Raw genomic sequence first — 7,100 nt, 5'->3', positions numbered from 1 at the left:
TATTGTACTTCCCTAGCACAGACGGTTTGTTTGAAGTTAAACACAAAGCTACATAATGGGCTATCTGTGCTCTGCCCACCACGGGTATCCAAACCCGGATTCTAGCGTTGTAAGTCCGCAAACATACCGCTGTGCCACTGGGGGGGGGGCAGTAGCTAGGGGTGTCGCGAGAGTTTCACCAAACGAAGAATGATAAGGAACATAAAATAAAACTATACAAAACAAATACTGCATGAGACAGCAGGTTTGTCGCGCAAAGTAAGGTAAGTGGGGTTAGGGTGGTGTTTGTAATAAGAAATTTGGACTTTCGATACCATGGGCAGAGCACAGATAGCCCATTATGTAGCTTTGTGTTTAACTTCAAACAAACCGTCTGTGCTAGGGAAGTACAATACATACAATATAAACAATAAATATCCAATAATGTTTGTCGCTGATATTGATACATCAGTATATGGTACATGCATTTACTAGGTTATATGCAACTATGTATATGTATAGTATATGGTACATGCATTTACTAGGTTATATGCAACTATGTATATGTATAGTATATGGTACATACATTTACTAGGTTATATGCAACTACGTATATGTATAGTATATGGTACATACATTTACTAGGTTATATGCAACTATGTATATGTATAGTATATGGTACATGCAGTTACTAGGTTATATGCAACTATGTATATGTATAGTATATGGTACATGCATTTACTAGGTTACATGCAACTATGTAAGTGTAAAAGTTGCGTGTTTTGTGGGTTGGACAAAATTATGGAAACATCTCCCCCTTTTTTTTACTGTTTTGATGTTTGAAGGTAAAACGTAACTTTGGTCTGATACTCTAGAATAGAGGACCAGGAGAAACTGTCGATGTGGGCTGTAGCAAATACACAATACTGTTAAGGTGCTCAGTATCTGTAAATACATTGAGTGGTGGTGGTGGTGGGGTCAGTCAGGATGCGGAATGTTCTAGAGGGGGGGCTTGTGGTGAGAATGTCTGGGAACCCCTACACTAAAATGAAAGCAGCTAAACAACAGCACCCTCTGCCAACCTTTGAACTACGTCTGACCGAGTTATTGGATTTGACCGTCACTGTTATAGCGCACACTGCACCAAAATTCAGAGCATGTTTTTTTTTTATCTATTTGAGGCAACGGGACGTAAGGCACGAACCCTCGAGTTCATTGTCCGGGTACGCTAACCACAAGGCCACGCCCAGTCTGTTTCTTGTAATGCTTCTTTATACGAGTTTTTATAGATGAAACAACTGACTGAGTAGTAGATAATTTTAGTCTGAAAAGTCAATTATCAAAGGCCATTTTAACTTGTTTCTGATCACGATATAAAATACGGTTGAACACTGGGCCAGCTTTATTCATGTTAAGTATCTTTCAACGTAAAACAACAACAACAACATCGAACAGTACAGAACATCATTTCTCAAATTGCGGTCCGCGAATCATGTACGAAATTTCATAAATATTTTTAAAAAACTATGATTTATAGACTAAAAATATTTTTCATAAAATTCAGTTTATACGAATTAAAATATTTAATTTTGGAATACAACTTTTCCTGTAAAAGAAATATATATATGTTTTTTTCAAAACAAAAGATTCGGGGGTTCGCGAAACAAAATTTAATTAAAAGGGGTCCTCGGGGGCGTTTCACAGAATTAAATACCGTAGACATGTGTGATACATAGGGGTAAAATAAATAAAGTAGGCTTTGCACATCTTCTTGCTATGTGCTGTATTTTTCCCATCCCTCTTTTTTGTATGAATAATTTTCTCGAATTATTCAATACCTTTTTATACTCACATGTGTATTTTACAATAGACATCCTTCAGATGTACGAACTGGTTAAATTCATTAAAAAGTCAAAAAAGAATTATTGTAACCCAGATTTTAAAATCCAGAAACAAGTAAGCTTGCTTTATTAATAATCCTTGAAAATGAAAAAATCTAAAAATTTACTTTAAATGTGTAATAATGTTCACCTTTGTATAAAATTATACATACTTCTTCAAGGAGTGAATACATCTTAATAACCAATAAAACTTTATTATCACGGAGCCGAGACATCTTAATAACCAATAAAACTTTATCATCACGGAGTGCAGACATCTTAATAACCAATAAAACTTTATTATCACGGAGCGGAGACATTTTAATAACCAATAAAACTTTATTATCACGGAGTGGAGACATCTTAATAACCAATAAAACTTTATCATTACCGAACGAAGACATCTCAATAACCAATAAAACTATCATCACGAAGTGGAGACATCTTAATAACCAATAAAACTGTATTATCACGGAGTGGAGACATCTTAATAAACAATAAAACTTTATCATCACGGAGTGAATACATCTTAATAACCAATAAAACTTTATTATAATGGAGCAGAGACATCTTAATGAACAATAATACTTTATCATCACGGAGTGGAGACATCTTAATAAACAATAATACTTTATTATAATGGAGCAGAGACATCTTAATAAACAATAAAACTTTATTATAATGGAGCAGAGACATCTTAATAACCAATAAAACTTTATTATCACGGAGCGGAGACATCTTAATAAACAATAAAACTTTAGTATTACTTCAATATTACCTTTGTGGTACTGGGGGAGGGGGGATTTAGGAGATGGAGGAAGGCAATGTAGCTGACAGCGTCAATCAAATATAAATTCACAATGCACCCAAAGCAATGTCAATATGAATTATAGTGTTCCCGCCCTTAGGCCCTCCAGTGGAACAGAGGTAAATACGCGGACTTATACCACTAGAAACCGGGTTTTGATACTCGTGGTGGACATAGCACAGAGAGCCCATTGTGTAGCTTTGTGCTTAGCTACAAACAAACCTGCCATTATATATATATAAAAATTGAAAACAGATTCCGAAACTCAGATACGACATAAAATTAAGCCCTGTTTACATTATTGCACGTTAGCTATCACGATGATGTACCAAGAAATCATTTGTATAAGGCTTCAAATAATTAAATAATAAATGATTTGTATAAGGCTTCAAATAATTAAATAATAAATGTACGGATACTGCCTTTTATTCCTCGTCATTGCCGCATTTTGCCATTTTAAAGAAGAATCATAGAAATATAGAACTTTAACCCCTTTATGCGCGTACTTTTTTCAGTCATACTATGCTTAAAATCATCGTCAGATAATTCAAGTTCAAGGCCAGAATAATCGTCGGCTTGATAAGTTCAATTGTCTCTTCAAGTGTGAAAACACTGGTGCGACTTGATGTCATTTTGGTCCCGTTTTCTCATAAATTAAACAATTTTCAACTGCAAATTTTACCAACGTTTTGAATAGCAACATATGACATGTTGGATATGAATCAGCGGCTGAAATCATCATCTGTGCAGGTTAGGCTTTGTCTATCGACTCTGTGCGCTCGATTCGCATTTCTGGCGTGAAATTCAAACCGCATTATGTTGTCGCCATACGTTTTTAGCGTTATAAGCCTTCAGACTTGCCGTTGTGCCACTGGAGGGGTGGGGGGTGGGGGGGAACGTATGGACATCAACAAAAGGAATGAGCCACATGTGAAGATTTATATGTGTAAATAATTCAAATATTTATGATGTATTTGCGATTAAATTCACAAATGTTTTTGATACGGCAAACACGCCCCTGATGGCTCAGCAGTAAGTCTGTGGGGGGTTGTACCGCTAAACATCGGGTTTCGATAGCGACAGGTGGCACAGCACAGAGAGCCCATTGTGTAGCTTTGTGCTTGAGAAAACAACAACAACAACAAGCAATTCAACAACAATGTTTTTGTCTGTTCATATGGGTGGATGTGTTACGTTTGATTTTTTAATTTTTGTTTTTGTTCTCATTATCAAGAGAAGTAAAGCTCCGAATGCTGTCTTCAATAATTTGAAATAAATTGGGGTTGAAAATAACTTAAAGCAGTGTCAAAGAATACTATATACTGACTGCACTGGATGTTATTTTAGGTGTATACAAAGCTTTAAAAAAAATCGCCGAGAAATGTAAATGTATAAAGGCTGCCTTCTGAAGCTGGTAATTTGATGAATGTCCAAATATTGTGACAAGGTTTCTGATTGAAATTGATACGAACAAAACGAACATATTATATCAATATTATACGATTAAGGCGATCGACTCGCAATTTGAGGGTCGCGGGTTGAATTCTTGTCACCGAGCAGGCTTGTTGCCCTTTCAGTATGTTAAAATGTGATGGTCAATTCCACTATTCGTTGGTAAAAGAGTAGCCCAAAAGTTGGCGGTGGGTGATGTTGACTAGCTGCCTTCCTTCTAGTCTATCATTACTACCCCCAGTGGCACAGCGGTATGTCTGCGGATTTAAAACGCTAGAAACCGGGTTTCGATACCCGTGGTGGGCAGAGCACAGAGAGCCCATTGTGTAGCTTTGCCTTTAACTACAAACAAACAAACAAATCTTTCACTACTACATTAGGAACGGCTAGCGCAGATATCCCTCGTGAAGCTAGCTTTGCGCGAAATTCAAACCAAACCAATCTTTAGCATAATAATATACTATACTTATTTTTGATGTAGATGTTAAGATTTGGGGTTGAAAATAGGTTTCTTTGTATCAATATTTTACTAAAATAAGTATCTATTGATAACTATGTATATTACTCACTACAGTGAACCTATGTTTACGGGACCCGGCATGGCCAGGTGGATAGGGCGCTCGACTCGCAATCTGAGGGTCGCGGGTTTGAATCCCCGTCCCACCAATCATGCTCGCCCTTTCAGCCGTGGGGGCGTTATAAGGTATTCGTTGGTAAAAAGAGTAGCCCAAGAGTTAGCGGTGGGTGGTGATGACTAGTTGCCTTCCCTCTAGTCTTACGCTGCTAAATTAGGGACGGCTAGCGCAGATAGCCCTCGTGTAGCTTTGCGCGAAATTCAAAACAAACAAACCAAACCTATGTTTACGTACAGGTCTCTACTATAAGAAGCCCAGACTTGTTTTCTTCGATCTGCCCTTGCCCATGGTTACTGATGAGGTGTGGAATTACCCAAAACCGCTATAACTCAGTGCCAGGTGGTGAATGGAATGACAAGACTGTGCTTCATATTTGTTTTTAATATATCCATAACTATGTTTAACTTATATAACGTCAGTTCTGGTGCTTTGGAATCTATTAACCCCGTAAAAGAACACCTTCAGTGTAAACGTAAAACGAAGAGTCATCATTCCAGACCAAAGAAACGGTCAGATCCCGCCAGGAAACATGTGGCAATCATGATGATTTACAACGAAACGTGAGTCACGAATCAACTACTTCTTATAGGTTGAATAAACTATAACTAGTGTTCAGACTATTCATCCTAATCAACTGAGTTCTCTTAGTTGTAGAGACTTAAGACAAATTTATAATCCAAACAAATAATAGAGCTCCACAAGTAAGGCATTAGGGTTAACAGTCATATGTTTGTGATAAATAATAGGCTTTAGGTAACATTTAAAATACGATTTAAACTATTTGAAGAATGGAAAATATTGTGTTCAAAGTTATTATTAGTTAAGTATCTCCGTTTGTATCGTGTAAGGTTTTGCTATAATAATTGAATATTATGAAAATAAAATTCACCGTAATCACAAAGTATCTGGAACCGCACACTCAATTTATTCATAGTACGACCATGTGATATCGATTACTGTTGACCGAACATGAAGAACATTGTTCCTTCTGCGCTCTGTCCACTGCGGAGAATCGAACCTCAGGTTCTTGGGATAAATTTTATTTTTTCAGATCGAAAAGCGTACCCACTGTCCCAAAATGCGGAGCGCGTTTTTTTTTTTTTCGGACAAGCTAGAAATAACCTCTGGATGCTAGGATTCGCAGTACGGGCATGTTAACAACATGGCCACGCCCGGCCACATCAGAGAAATATCTGAATATTTTACTGAAAGTAAAGCAAAAAAAACAAAAAACAAGGACTCCTTATTCCAAAAGCAACTAACTGTTTCTTACAAAGTTGATGAGTTAAATTCTTTTTCTCTGGATACAAAATAACTCAAAATACACGTATAATGACGTGTTAACCTTCTATAGTCTAGGATCTACACTAAAATATTTCCCTCCCTGCAGCCCTTGGGGGTATGCAAAGTGTAGCTTTACAGTTGTTTTGAACGGATTAGGATAGCGTCACGCCGCAAAACTCGCTCGCAGTTCACCCGTCACTAAATGACGCAAGACAACAACACGTACTACAGCATTGCGTAAAACCAGCACCTTGTGTTGTAAACTTACGCTCTGTTTTACTCAGCTGGATTGCGACACTGAGCACACAACATTGCTTAGAATGCTTCGTTATTTTATTTTTTAAAAATTCCCAAAGCACCCACCCCCGAAAAACAGCAACAACAACACAAAAAACTAACAAGTGTGTTAATATAAATGCATACATGTATGAGTCGATTTAAGACAGTTTATAAAAAAATCAGCTAAATATCTAACAGGCATACCTAACTATGACTGTAAGTGGCTTTAAAAATATAAGAGAATTTATAAAGTACAGAGCTACAACTCTGACGAAAGCATCAGTAAGTTTGTAGCTCCTAATTTTCTGGTATAGTCTTGTATGTTAAACTGTGTTATGTAAAATAAAACCAAACACTACTATTACACCGATGTTGAGGGATTTATATTATTTCTCCAGTTTTCAATTATCCATTTTGTTCCAGGTTCACTAAAATGACCCTCGGTGGCTTAGCGGCAAGTATGGGGGCTTATAACACTAAAAATCGGGTTTCGATACCCGCGGTGAGTATAGCTCAGATAGTCCATTGTGTAGTTTTACGCTTAACAACAAACAAATCGTTAAACTCCGTCAACTCAATTAATCGAAGAAACTGACGTAATACATATTTATGCACTTGTGTTTAAAATATTTTAAATTATAATAAAAAATTAAAAACAACGTCTTATATTTACACAATAAAAATTATTATATACGTACGTACGTACGTACGTACTACTACTACTACTACTACTACTACTACGTACGTACTACGTACGTTACGTACTACGTACTACGTACGTAC

The 7,100-nt window shown here is 36.7% G+C and overlaps 1 long non-coding RNA gene across 1 annotated transcript in view; it reads left to right on the top strand.

Annotated features, from left to right (window-relative positions):
- The first annotated feature begins 5,110 nt into the window (after window positions 1-5,110).
- The window catches only part of LOC111089207, an 8,835-nt gene continuing 6,845 nt past the window's right edge, over window positions 5,111-7,100 (top strand). The window contains exons 1-2 of the long non-coding RNA XR_002613514.1: window positions 5,111-5,314; window positions 6,741-6,819. This is a non-coding gene — a long non-coding RNA (uncharacterized LOC111089207). The remainder of the gene's footprint in view (window positions 5,315-6,740; window positions 6,820-7,100) is intronic.

Source organism: Limulus polyphemus, unplaced genomic scaffold, assembly GCF_000517525.1.
Source record: "Limulus polyphemus unplaced genomic scaffold, Limulus_polyphemus-2.1.2 Scaffold5553, whole genome shotgun sequence".
NCBI lineage: Eukaryota > Metazoa > Arthropoda > Merostomata > Xiphosura > Limulidae > Limulus > Limulus polyphemus.
The sequence above is the reverse complement of the archived record's forward strand: the minus strand, read 5'-3'. Positions and strand labels throughout refer to the sequence as shown.